This window comes from Glycine soja, chromosome 1 (assembly GCF_004193775.1).
Source record: "Glycine soja cultivar W05 chromosome 1, ASM419377v2, whole genome shotgun sequence".
NCBI classification, from domain to species: domain Eukaryota; kingdom Viridiplantae; phylum Streptophyta; class Magnoliopsida; order Fabales; family Fabaceae; genus Glycine; species Glycine soja.
Window position 1 is genome coordinate 10702936 of NC_041002.1, and position 10779 is coordinate 10713714.

Here is a 10779-nt window from a genome sequence, read left to right on the forward strand (position 1 = left end):
TTCATTTTATCATTTATTAGGCGAGATAACGACCTAAACGATCGGTCGAAGCTTGTTAAAAATGAAAGAAAAGGATACCGAAAGTAAACGAAATGAAGACGAAAGCATACAAAGCAAGAATGGACCACTAAGGGTGCATAGAATGAATTGAAAGCTTCGAGATTGAAAACTAACCGGTTGAAGATCGAGGAACGATGAAGAACAAACGAAGAACGGCGAAGAAACTTTCACATAATCGATCACGAAAACGTCTCGAAAGCGTTACGGAAGCGTCTTGGCTAGGATTTTTTTCCTTCCTTCTTCTTCTCTTCGCTAATTTTAAGTGATTTTTGAGCTACCAAGGTGTTGAACCCCTAAAAATTCCTCCCTTCATGCCATTTTATAAGGAAACGAGGGAGGTGGTTGTCGCCCAGCTCACCCAGGCAAGCTGGGTTGCTTCCACCTGAACCAACCTCCTTCTAGCACCTTCCAGATGGGCCCAAGTGATAGGCATACCCCCCCAGTTTGATAAGTGCACCCCCTCTATTTTGTGTTTTTGGCTGATTTCTTTGCGAAACATCGCAAAACTTTACGGATTACGCGGCGGCGAGTGTTGAGCATCTCTAAGTGGTCAACTAAGGTTCGCATGCCAACGAACAATTGTCTATGGACGAAATTAGGGTATGACACATGGTATCAAGATATGCATTAAACCAAATCGCTGCTGAGTTAGAGTGAGTGAATTATGTTGGCATTGACAGTTCTCGTTGTGGATGCATAATGAGAACTACTCATGGTCTCCCATGTGCATGTGAGATAGCTAGATATGTTGTTAGTAGCATACCACTTGACACAGTCCATATGTTTTGGCAGAGGTTAAGTTTTTCAGACCAAGGTTTATCTGAGCCCAAAGTCCACATAACCCAAGAGATGGAAGCCATATTTAAGCGGTTTGAAGATCTTGATATATGTGGCAAAGTGACTCTAAGGAGTAAACTTTGGGAACTTGCATACCATGATCTAACTTTGATGTGTGCTCCTCCTAAAAAGGTGAAAACAAAAGGTGGTCAAAAGAAATGGATGACCAAACAACAAAGATCAACGAAGTGTGATCCGTCTTACTTTGAGTATCTGGTTGCATTAAATTCAGTGCAAGATAGCTCCTCCACACTAAAACGGTCTGGATCATCATCTGAACAAACAAAACAAAAGAGGAACATTCCAATGTTGGATCAATTTCATCCATGCTTGTAGGTTTCATTGAAGACACCGTTGATGTCAAAGATGATGGTAATTATGGATATTGTGTAATTGTTGCCTTATTAGGTTTGGGTGAAGATTCATGGTCTTTGGTTCGTAATCATTTGCTCAAAGAACTTGGACAATGGTGTGATGACTATATAGTCTTGTTTGGCGGTATAAATAGATATGAGCATTTAAAATATTCCTACTTGTTGATGGATTATCCACGGAATATAAGTTTTTGTTACACATTAATGGATAAATATCATCATCATCATCATCATCATCATCATTATTATTATTATTATTATTATTATATTGATTAAAATTTTTATGTGCAGGTAACTATGGATAAGTGGATGAATATTACTAATATGGGTTATGTCATTGCATCAAGGTATAACGTCATCCTTGTTTCTCTTTCTCTCCAACAAAACATGATGTTTTTTCTCTTAGAAGTCAACCACTTAGAGATAGTTTTGTTCATCGCATTATATGTATTGGTCATATCTATGGAAATCATTTTGTTCAGGCATAGCAATGAACCATTTTGTTAATTTTTGGATTATAACACATGTTATTAACATTTGCATGTGTATTGGTCATTGTGACAAGTTTTTATGAGAGATGGTTGTCCTATGCCATCAACTGCTTTGTTATGGTCAACACATAGTCATTATGAAGCAAAGCAATGGCTTACTCCTTATATTATATTAGTCGAATGCACCAATATATTAATTCCATGAGGTTGACCACACAACATGTTAATCTAGGAAAAGATTAAAGATTTTGTTATTATTTGTGGGTTTGTAACTTAGACAGTTGTAATGTCATGGATAATGCATGTAACACTTTAGTAATCATATTTGCACAATGAAGAAAGTTTTTGTTTCGAATTATAATAGTCAAATACAAAATAAACGCATATGTTAATCATAGTCAAATACATAGTCAATGAAATAATACAAAATCATCATCCTCGTCCACCACCACCTCTCCCATATGTATCCCTCCTTTGTCTTGACTAAACATAAGCATTTTTGTGCTCAGTGACACACCTGGCTAATCTTATATATTGGTCTGTTATAGTGTATGCATCAGTTCCAGCAGTCATCATCGTCATATCTAACATGTGTTGCAATCTTTCTGCTATATTTTGGCATACAACCTAAGACAATGACAACAATATGAATAATAAATATTGGAATATTTAAGAAAAAAATTTCTTAATAGAAGTGTAAGTATATTATACCACTGCATTTCGAGGCATCTCAACATCAATAGGTGTTGTTGCAGGTGGATGTGGCATAGTTGTTATATCATCGGGCAACACAGTTGGATGTGGCATAACTACTATAGGATTATGCACCATGGGTGGATGTTTAGGAGGCTCCCCAACCTGTGGTGGGCTCATGAATGGGTGAGATATCATATAAAACCACTCCATATAGCCTAGAGCACACTAAGTAATAAAAAAATAACAAACTCTCCTATCGGTGCAAGGTATAGTGAAAAGTGCAGTCATCTATCATCAATGTCCTCTGTGATTAGGGATGGAGTACTATAATCCCTAAGGAGTGGAGGAATGGACTGAACATAGTCAAACTGTCATAATACCCTCTCTGGTAGGTGTCTAACAATATATGGACCCCATATAATATGTCCAAAAAATAGTTAAATCTGCTCAAATTCTTTGAAAGCACAATGATCACCATAAGGTATCCAACAAACAGCATTAGTCGTCAACTTATCCAACCGCTTATGATAGGTAGTCACTGGTAATACCTTCCCACACTTCCAGCGACACACACGTGGTTTGCTTTTGTGGTAGTCCTCATTAGCAATCATATTCTCAATACTTGGGAAATGCTCAGAGATCCAAGACTACACATATTTAAAAAAATGAATAAGAAAACGTTAATAATACATATAAAGTTAAAAACAAACAACAATGATAAAAATCAATATAATCACCTATAAGAGAGTGATATATCCTACAAGATATTTAGCCTTGTTCAGAGATGCATAATTCAAATTCTCATACATATGTATTAGTTCAGCCGCTCCCCATGAAAACCCTCCACGTTGATTAGGGTCACGAAATGCATCCAAGAATACCACACTGATATGTGTGGAACTCTTGTTAGCAAATAGTGCGCAACCTACAAGATGCAACAAATATGCTCTAGTTGCTAGTGTCTATTGCCTTGCGTGACATTTGGTACGGTAAATGTATCGAAGCCAAATAAGGAGAACATATGCCCCTCTACATTGCTTTGTCTCATCTATTGCTTCTTGTGTAGTCACTCCTTGCAACTCAACTAACAACTCCACATCCTGGTCTACATTTATTGCATCATAGGTATGGAAGGCACCTATAATGGGTAGATGTAATAACGATGCCACATCATCAGGTAATACTCATCTCTCCTATGGGCAGATGGAAACTACTAGTTTCCTTGTGTCATCTCTTTGCAAAAGCAGACAAAAGTCTCTTGTCTCATGTGTCCAATGAACATGTAATTAGAGAACTTAAGTCTGTACCAACCACTAAACCATCAATTTCAGGTGTAGGCCTTCCTAATTTTTCAACCTTCCTCCCATGAGAGGTCAACTTCAACTCAATACGTTCCTGCAAATAACTATAATTAATTAGGTAAATTAAAATCACAAATAAAATTTAAATGTTATAATTAAAGAAATAACTACATCTATTGCCCATACTTTGGTTGCCACATGATCAACATATGATGTCAACACTAATGTATCTCGGGGTCCGCCTAAAAAACCATGTGAATCAGCACCTACATCCTCTGTAGTTGGATAGTGAGGCTCCTCATGAGCCCCGTCAACAGCATCATCCACATGCTCAATATCTTTGGCAACAGCTGCAATTGCCCGTTGTCTACATGCCGATGCTATCGATCTTCAATGTTGAGAGGCTTCTTCCTCATCACCACTAACCTCTCTACCTAAATCTCTGCATAAAGTTCGACACATTAATATCAATTAATATCATTTGGTAACTATAAAAATACTATTTCATAAAAAAAGTAGGCAAACAAAACAATATTTATAAACAAGATTTCAAAAGAAAAATACACTTTCAAAAAAAATGTAAGTGAAAGTGAAATATGATTAACACATAACAGAAAAACATATAATTTCTAATAGATTTTGATTATTGGACTATACGGATTGGCAATCTGTGTTGCCAATACAGATTAGCATATAGGCTACATGAATTAACAATTTGTATATGCCACATAGATTGGAAATCCGTATGGCTTATAGGGATTGCCAATTCGTATAGCTTATACGAATTTCAAATCCGCATTGGCAACACAGATTGCCAATTAATATAGGTAGAATACAATGAAAGAAAACTCACATCGGTGAGAACAGGATGATGGCAGCCATTAGGATGATGAGAGATAGATTGGTGAAATGAAGGATGGATTGATAAGATAAAGAGATTAGTGAAGAGAAGAGGAGGATCTGTGAAGGCAACACGATGGGAAAGGGGAGAGGGTGAAATTGTAGCGTGAATGGTTTGAAAGGGGAGAAGGTTAAAGTGTAGGTTAAGTGAAGGGTATTTTTGTTTTTTTTTCCTCTCATTGGTGGGTGTATGAAGAACTATGTTGGGTACAAGAAGAAAATCCCCTGGGTTAAGTGAGACATAATGGGTTAACATATTCGGCCTTTTTCTCCATATAGGACAAGAGCCCAAATCCAACATTTTCATCTCCAAATCATAAGCTAAATTGGTCAAAGCATTCATCCATGAGTTTCCTTCATGATAAATGACACAGGTGAATTCTTATGAATGAGCTCATCAATCTCCCGATCTCCCTAATCATTCTCTCCCGATAGCACTACAAGATGCATTACTATGCAAACACTTAACAACTTCTTTAGAATCAATTTATAGCTATAGAAACTGGAAACCTTTAACCTGAGCAAGCTTCAAACCATCCAACACACCTCGTAATTAAGCTATATAAGAATTTGTCCTGCCAACTTTCTAGGCAAAACTACAAAACCATCTCCCATCATGCCCTCTTATTAAAGTCCCATAAGGAGTCAAGCCACCTTGCTCCTTAGTTGAACCATCCAAATTAATGGCCACCCACCCATCAGCATGAGGTTTCCAAGAAATTTGTACCTTGGATCTCAACTTGATAATATTGGCATTACCCTGCATGTTGAAATAATCCTCACAAGCTTTGAGAATAACCACCCAAGGTTTATAAGGTCTAACCAAATAATTTCATGTTCATGCTTGTTTCTCCAAAGCCATAAAGAATAACACGTAGTTGCCCAAATCTCATCCCAAGTTTAATTCAATTATTTAAAAGAAACAATTACTTGGTTTTATTTTTCAATTGGTCATTTACTTTTCAAGGTGGAGATTGCGCTGAGGAAGAATTTCAAGTCTTACGGCGTGTGGCATCATTGAAAATGGGTAATCAGCAATGGGCATTCATTCATGGACAACAAAATGCATCTTCTGAATGTTTTTAGAAGGAAGATCCTCTAAATTTTCATGCCTGGAATTATGCAATTTGATAGAATTTTTTTGTTGACCTTGTTTGTTTTTTATAGTTAAAGAAATCAATTCTTGCATGAAATAAAAGAGAAAATAGGCTATGCACTTAAATAGTTTTACAGTGTCATCTAACTACAACTCATGCATTTATGATAATTATTTTAAAAGTTATGCCAATAATAATTTATGATTGGAGGACAATATAAAATTATCCGTACACGATCATTAAACACTTAAAAAGACACTTTTTCAATGCAGTTTTTCAAAATAATTTTATACTTCCAGGTTTTTTGTTGAACTGATGAAACAATCAGATGAGGATGAGTTGAAATACAGAGAGGAAGTGATAGGGCCTAATTTCAGTAATTACTTTGCATGGCACAACCGTAGCTAGGTATAATTGTATAACTATCTTCAAATTTACTCATTCAAAGAGGCATTTCGGTGCTTGTTGTCTGTGTGGCTTTTCTGTATGGTTCCACTCATTTAAGTACAGGAGTTACACAAGTATGTTTTTCATACTTATTGGCCCCAAGTTGTTTTACTTATGTTTGCATGTCTCTAAAAAAGCATTAAATTTCAACTGTATATATTTATATGTTTTCCATGTGAGACTTGGAGGTGTTCTTCTGGTATCTATGCTTGATCAATTGTAGCCGAGAATGGTGGTTTGATTTTGTGCCTACACCCGTATGGGTGTTTGGCAAATATTGTTTCAGTATTGTCAACAATAATCAATTGACTGCTACTTTGAAGCATTCTATAAGATTCTCACATAGATAAACAAACTGAAAGTATATGTTGCATGACTTAAAAAATGACCCTATTTGGTGCTTGATATGGTGACATGCCATGTTCCATCAAAATATATACCTGCCTATTTCCCACATCTTAAATGATCATCATACATGACGCAATGACTCTTTGTCTCTTACCATTTGAATATGAGAGATATTTTGACATTGTAGTAGGGTTTGTGGATTTGTATGCACTAGATACTATCCCACAGTGAAGCACATCACAAGACTCATCGCGTATTAACCCGTCGCCCTTAAAAGGTCTTACAATGGTGTGATTGCACAATGCATAGCTCATAACTCAATACATACAACATCTCAATACACATGTATCTTAGAATTCATCACATACTCAATTTATCACTTACACATAATCGCAATCACAATTTCATGATCCTAATATAACAATTTATCACGCCTCATGAATTATATACACATCACACAGGAGTAACGTTTACATGGCACAAAACACGTGTATATTAAATCGACCTATATTACTTTCAATTAAAAATAGTCTCTACAACAATTAAATTGAAGTGTAGCAAAAGTAATTATTGTTAAGCAATAATTTCTATAACTTTATTTAATTTATCCTTCTTTTACTCAAGAGAAGGAAAAGAGAAAACTCACTTCCCCTTACGGTAAACCCCTCTTACTTAATGTCATCAATTCAGGTTAATTAGAAAAAAGCCTCGATTTCTAGGCTTCACACTCAACACAAGAACATATTAATTTCATAACAATTTCGCATCGAGACATCAATTGGTCCGTCAAACACAGTCAATTCACAAATAAAAGCATAAGAACAGAATTTAACTTCATAAAATAGCCCAAAATTGATCCTTTAGGGATCCCTACACATCTTCATTCTAATCCCCAAGCATGAGTAACCCATTCCTTACCTTGATTTAATCACTCAAGCATTCTCCGTTAGCAATGGTGCCATTTCCGATACTCTCTAGAAATCCTCCTCCGGTTGTTCTATTAGGATTCTTGAACGTCAGAGAACATAGAAAATGCTTTTTAAAACTACTTTGAGGGTTAAAAGCTCACTTATATAGTAAGAAATCTAAGGACTTAGTTTTTATTCCTATTTTTCTAGTTTACTTTATTGATTATAAAAGAACACTCTTTTTTCTCTATTAAATAAATAAAAAATGGATAAATAAACCTCTCTCTTATTTTCTAAAAACTCACATATATTATTTATTCCTAACCTCTATTTTTATTTAAATAAAAAGTCATTTATTTTAATTAAAAACCCTTTTAATAAATTTTTACAAAAAAATGGAGTGGTACATTCTTTATTTCAATCAGGTTGTCGAAGGAATAAACTCATCCACAGTGGCTATTAAATCTGAACTTCTAAAGGAGGAACTTGTTTGCACTACTGCAAAAAGACCCTACAACAACGGTTCTAAACCACTTTTAAAGATGGTTTTGAACCGTCTTTGAAGCCAACATCGTTGAAAGTCAAGACTTTCGACGATGATTCCATAAAAACGTCTTAAAAAAGGATACCCTTCTAAGACAGTTGTTAACTAAGAACAGTCTTAGAAGATTGTCCTTCTAAAACATTCTAAGATGGTTTTTAGCTAATAGCCGTCTTAGAATATATACTTTCTAAGACGGTTGTCTAAAAAATTGTCTTAGAATGTTTTATTTTAAAAAAAAATAATTTACAAAAATAGAAAAAAGGCAAGGAAACTAATTAGTATCTTACCTACAAAGTAAATGTATTTACATATGATGATACAAAGTCCCAAATAATAATAATAACAATAATTAAATTATTTAAAGAAACATAACAATATAAAAGCTTTGTTTTCGTTCTTTAATTTTAACGTACTATGCAAATAATTGACCTCCTTCATAACACATGTCCCTAACTACAGCTCATGAGAAATGTTGACTAGCTAGAACCTATAGAGACACATAGGCTTCTTAATTATGTAACCTATATATAATTGGATAATTTATACATATAAAGTATTATTATTATTATTATTATTATTATTGGACTTCTCATTGCTCTAAAGAATCAATTCAAACTTATTATCCATTTCAAATGATCCAATAAACTTCCCCATGTCTCATGCAAGAGGACATGTCAATCATTAAAAGTGAGCATAAGCTGTGCTAAAAAGAAACCAAACCTGAAGTGTCTTGGTTGTGCTAAAAATAAACCTCCTTTAACCTCTTGGTGGCCATTGCAACTTCTTCCGTCTTTCTTTGAAGGACCTAAAGAAAATATTGACTCATAAAATATAATAATAACCACAAAAGTAAAAACAAAAAATCCATGGTTAGACAATCATGCAAGTGCAACTATTATTATTATTATTATTATTAATGTATAGAATAAGATGCACCAAAAAACCATGGATTATACAAGAAATGAGATTGCCAAATTTGTGGAGATAGCGGTTTCACAGAATGTTCATACAATCCAAAGAGTGAAATTAAACTACACTGTTGTACATCAAGTTGAAATTTTATTTAATGGGTCCAACCAAGGCCATGCACAGACATTTTGGGGCCTAAGGCGAAAATGTTAAAGGGGTCTTTTTTATACAAGAATTTTAAAGAGACTTAGTATATTATATAAAATATCAATTTTTATATTAATCTTCTACATTTTTTAGCTACAAAATCATTTATCAGAGTTTTATAATCAACCAATTCTAACACTTCACTTTCAATAGATAAAATAGCTAACCCATTCCATCTATCATATAACATTGTTGATTTTAGATATGATTTAAGCAATTTTAATTTTGAAAAACTTCTTTCAGAAGTAGCAACTGTTACAGGGATTGTCAATAAAATTCTATACGCAATGTAAACATTTGGAAAAGAATCTAAAGTTTTAATATAACTCAATACTTCTATTAGTGTGCTAATTTCTTCTCTTAACACTTCGCTTAGTACTTTCAATTCTGAAAATAAATCAAGACCATCAATATCAGAGTATTCATTAAACCTTAAAAACTTTTCAAGATTAATACAATATTTTTTCAATTCATCCTCATCTAAAGCTTTAATTTTTTTGGAGTCAAATAAAAAACCAAAGAAAATAAAATATAGAACATGATGATCGATGAACAGAATGATAGTGTAGAAGCAAAGACTTTGCCTTTGATGTTTTGATGATGCCATATGATCGTGATGTTTTGATGCCTTATGAAAATGCGCTTCTCAAGTTTAATTCAAGACAAAAATCCAAGAATACAAGATACAAACATCAAGAGGATCTCTAGTGTTTATGAAGGGAATTCCAAATTGAAACTGCAAAAGGTTTGGCCAAGAAGTTTTAAGCAAAAATGTCTTTTTCAAGAGATTTACTCTCTGGAAATCGATTACCAGTGGCCAAAATGATTTATAACAGCTATTAGAAATTTGAATTCAAATTTTACACTGTGTAATCGATTACACATGGATGGTAATCGATTACTAGCAGTTACTAAACGTTTTGATTCAAATTTTAAAGCCTGTAATCGATTACACAAGTCTGGTAATCGATTACCAGAGGAGATTTTCAGAAAATTATTTCCAAGGGTCACAACTTTTCAAATGGTTTTTACATGGCCATCAAAGGTCTATTTATATGTGACTTGGAACACGAATTTGCTCAAAGTTTTTCAGAACAAAAAGTCTTATCCTCTCAAAAAGCAAAATCATTTTATCCTCTTTAAAATTCCTTGGCCAATACACTTGTAATTCAATAAGAAATTAATTGAGTGCTAAATTGTACAATCTATCTCTTTCAAGAGAGATTTCTTCTTTTCTTCGTTCTATTTATCAAAAGGGATTAAGAGACTGAGGGTCTCTTGTTGTAAAGAAATTTGAACACAGAGGAAGAGTTGTCCTTGTGTGGTTCAGAACTTGTAAAGGGATTTTGCAAGATAGTATAACTCTCAAGCAAATAGCTTGGGGACTGGACGTAGGCACAAGGGTGTGGCCGAACCAGTATAAATCTGAGTTTACATTTTCTCTTTCCTTAAACTCCTTTATTGTTTATTTCTTATTATTTCTATTTAGTAAGATTAATTTGCATTATTATTTAGGAGTTCATTTTTAAAAGGAATCTTGGGTTGTTGGGATAGAATCAAAATAGAATTTTTTGATTAAGAAAAGTTTGTGATATCTTAATTCAACCTCCCCCTCCCCCTTCTTAAGATATCTGAGGCGACTTGTTCAACCAGCAATATC